The sequence below is a fragment of the Perognathus longimembris genome, chromosome 4 (genome assembly GCF_023159225.1).
Source record: "Perognathus longimembris pacificus isolate PPM17 chromosome 4, ASM2315922v1, whole genome shotgun sequence".
In the NCBI taxonomy this organism is placed as follows: Eukaryota; Metazoa; Chordata; class Mammalia; order Rodentia; family Heteromyidae; genus Perognathus; species Perognathus longimembris.
In genome coordinates, this window is record NC_063164.1 from 54482921 (window position 1) to 54487123 (window position 4203).

The following is a 4203-nucleotide window of genomic DNA, read 5'->3' on the forward strand; positions in this document are numbered from 1 at the left end:
ATGGTGAAAAACTAAAGCCATTCCCTTTAAAATCAGGAACAAGGCAGGGATGTCCACTCTCTCCCCTGCTCTTCAACATAGTACTAGAATTCCTAGCCAGAGCAATTAGGCAAGAAGAAAATAGAAAGGGGATCCAAATAGGAAAAGATGAAGTTAAACATTCTCTCTTCCCAGATGACATGATCCTATACCTAAAGAATACCATAGACTCTACCCCCAAGCTACTAGAGCTGATTCAAAACTTTGGCAAAGTTGCAGGATATAAAATAAACCCTCAAAAATCAACGGCCTTTCTCTATGCTAACAACCCGAAGACCGAGGCTGAAATCAGGAAAGCAACTCCTTTTGCAATAGCCCCCCAAAACATAAAATACCTAGGAATAACCTTAACCAAAGAAGTGAAAGAGGCTTTGCAGACGCCACTGCCGCTTGTAGTTACCAGCTTCCAGCCATGGTCAACCCCACCATGTTTCGACATTGCTGCTGACAGCAAGCCCTTGGGCCGCGTCTCTTTCGAGCTATTTGCAGACAAAGTTCCAAAGACAGCAGAAAACTTTTGTGCTCTGAGCACTGGAGAGAAAGGATTTGGTTATAAGGGTTCGTGTTTTCACAGGATTATCTCAGGATTCATATGCCAGGGTGGTGACTTCACATGCCATAATGGGACTGGTGGCAAGTCCATCTATGGAGAGAAATTTGAAGATGAGAATTTCATCCTGAAGCATACAGGTCCTGGCATCTTGTCCATGGCAAATGCTGGACCAAATACAAATGGTTCCCAGTTTTTCATCTGCACTGTCAAGACTGATTGAAGGTGAAAGAGGGCATGGAAGTCTTGGAAGCCATACAGGGCTTTGGGTCTGGGAATGGCAAGACCAGCAAGAAGGTGATCATTACCGACTGGGGACAACTCTAACACATTTGACTTGGTTTATCATAACCACCAGACCATTCCTTCGTAGCTCTGGAGAGCATCCTTCCACCCCATCTGCTTGCAAATACCCTGTAATCCATTTGTGCTCTCACTGCAGTTCTTTGGGTTCCATGTTTTCCTTACTCCCCTCCAAGTCTAGCTGGATTGCAGAGTTAAGTTTATGATTATGAATAAAAACTAAAGTTGTCTGTCAAAAAAAAAAGAAGTGAAAGACCTCTTTGATGAGAAATTTAAAAGCTTGAAAAATGAAATTAAGTCAGAACTAAGGAAATGGAAAAACCTCCCATGCTCCTGGATTGGGAGGATTAATATAAGCAAAATGGCAATATTGCCAAAGGCTATCTACAAATTCAGTGTAATACCCATTAATATCCCAACACCATTTTTTAATGAAATAGAGGAAGCAATCCAGAAATTCATATGGAATAATAAAAAACCTAGAATAGCAAAAACACTCCTAAGCAGAAAGAACAGTGCTGGAGGAATTACAATACCCAACTTCAAGCTGTATTATAAAGCTATAGTAATAAAAACAGCTTGTTATTGGCACCGGAACAGGCCTGAAGACCACTGGAACAGAAATTGAAGACCCAGAAATGAACCCACAGAACTACCCCTACTTACGCTTTGATAAAGGAGCTAAAACAATAGTTTGGAAGAAAGACAGCCTCTTTAACAAATGGTGCTGGCAAAACTGGTTCAACACATGCAACAAACTAAAAATAGATGCTTATATATCACCCTGCACCAAAATCAATTCCAAATGGATTAAAAAACCTTCAAATAAAAACATACACCCTGAAAACACTAAAGGAAGGAGTAGGAGAAACACTTGGGCTCCTTGCCGCACGACGGAACTTCCTTAACAAAGACCCAGAAAGGCTACAAATCAAAGAAAGGTTGGACAAATGGAACTGCATCAAACTGCAGAGCTTCTACTTGGCAAAGGACATAGCTCACAAGATAAACAGAAAGCCCACAGACTGGGAGAAGATCTTTACCGGACATTCAACGGACAAAGGCCTCATCTCTAAAATATATGTGGAACTAAAAAAATTACCTTCCTCCAAAACAAAACCGCAAAGAACCAATAGCCCCCTCATCAAGTGGGCTAAAGACTTGCAAAGAAACTTCTCTGATGAGGAAATGAGAATGGTCAAGAGACATATGAAAAAGTGCTCTACATCACTGGCCATAAAAGAAATGCAAATCAAAACAACATTGAGATTCCATCTCACCCCAGTAAGAATGTCATATATCAAGAAAACTAACAATAACAATTGTTGGAGGGGATGTGGCCAAAAGAGAACCCTACTTCATTGTTGGTGGGAATGTAAACTGGTTCAGCTACTCTGGAAAGCAGTATGGAGATTCCTCAGAAGGCTAAATATAGAACTCCCCTATGACCCAGAAACCCCACTTTTGGGTATCTATCCAAAAAACCACAAACAAAATCACACTAAAGCCACCAGCACAACAATGTTCATTGCAGTGCAATTTGTCATAGCTAAAATATGGAACCAACCCAGATGCCCCTTAGTAGACGAATGGATCAGGAAAATGTGGTACATATACACAATGGAATTTTATGCCTCTATCAGAAAGAATCACATTGCCCCATTTGTAAGGAAATGGAAGGACTTGGAAAAAATTATACTAAGTGAAGTGAGCCAGACCCAAAGAAACATGGACTCTATGGTCTCCCTTATTGGGAATAATTAGCACAGCAACAAGTCACAGCAGAGGATCACAAGAGCCCAATAGGTATACCCTTATGAACACATAAGATAATGCTAAGTGAAATTAACTCCATGTTATGGAAATGATTGTTATATCACAGTTGTAACTACTTTCAACCTCCCATGTGTATCTGTAGCTTCTACTATTGATGATGTTCTTGTATCACCTTCCTGTGGTTGTCTCTACACTATCTCTGTAGTCTTATCTGAGTATATTGGAAACTGTCTATACTGGTATTAGAACTAGGAAATTGAAAGGGAATACCAAAATTGAGAGACACCGGGTAAAAAAAGACAAATAACTACAAAAGCAATACTTGCAAAACTGTTTGGTGTAAGTGAATTGAACACCTCATGGGGGGAAAGGGAAAGGGGGAGGGGGGAGTGAGGGACGAGGTAACAAACAGTACAAGAAATGTATCCAATGCCTAACGTATGAAACTGTAACCTCTGTACATCAGTTTGATAATACAAATTTGAAAAAAGAAAAAAAGAAAAATGACTTGTTGAAAACTTCAAACCTTCTCACAGGTATATGGTTTTTCAGTGTCCATTGGGGGTTCTCAAAGATATCCTTGAAGTAATGGGAGACTTGATACAAAGGCCTGCATTCAATTTAATCAATATATCTTTTTTTAGACATCTCATCATTGAGGAAGACATTCCTGTTTTGTTTTAAAATTCAGTATTGGTGTTTTCTAATTGAAGCATCTTTGCACAGGAGTGTTTTGTTCTGTTTGGTTCATGTTCTGTGCACTCAAGGCATGGGTGCTGTGCTTGAGCTTTTGTGCTCAAGGCTAGTGCTCTACCACTTGAGTCACAGGTTCACTTCTTGCTATTTGGTGTTTCATTGGCAATAAGTGGCTTATAGACTTTCCTACCTGGGGTACCTCTTGAGTAGCTAGGAATACTGGCATTAACCACTAGTGCCTAGCTGTATATAAGTTTTTAAATATGCTATATAGTTTATAAAAATCCTGAAACATAAGCGTAAGTCTTCCATCACTCCCTCAATTCCAACTCTTATTTCCCAGAGTTTTATTGAGCACTGAATATGCTCATTTGTAATTAAGTACACACACTGTTCAAGATGTATCTATTTTAGAAAAAAGTGTCTTGCCTCAATAATTCCTAAGAAATTTAACATACTTATGCTGCTTCTCTCTCCCTCTCTAGGCTAAATCTACAATTTTTAACAACTTTTTAAAAAGTTTTAATATGCTCTTTAGAGTGCATTTTGTTCAATGGCTATGCTCTATTCACACATCTATCTTTTGAACTATTCTTGAGACTGTTTTGGCCATATGGTGGAAGAAAGGTAAAAGAAATAGGAGAGAGTGAGTGAGAGAGAGAGAAGAGAGAGAGAGAGAGAGGAGAAAGAGTACAGAAAAGAGAAAGTCCTTAAGAATAAAAATAGGGAATTCTAAAATATCTGATATATAATCCATAATTTGGAAACTTCATTCATAAAACCTCTACCAGATTCTCACGAGAAAAACATGTGCCCACCTCTAGTACTTGGGAGAAAAG

At 39.1% G+C, this 4203-nt stretch overlaps 1 pseudogene; it reads left to right on the top strand.

Annotated features, from left to right (window-relative positions):
- Positions 1-451: 451 nt before the first annotated feature.
- On the top strand, positions 452-1116 carry LOC125349989 (annotated as a pseudogene).
- Positions 1117-4203: the final 3087 nt, after the last annotated feature.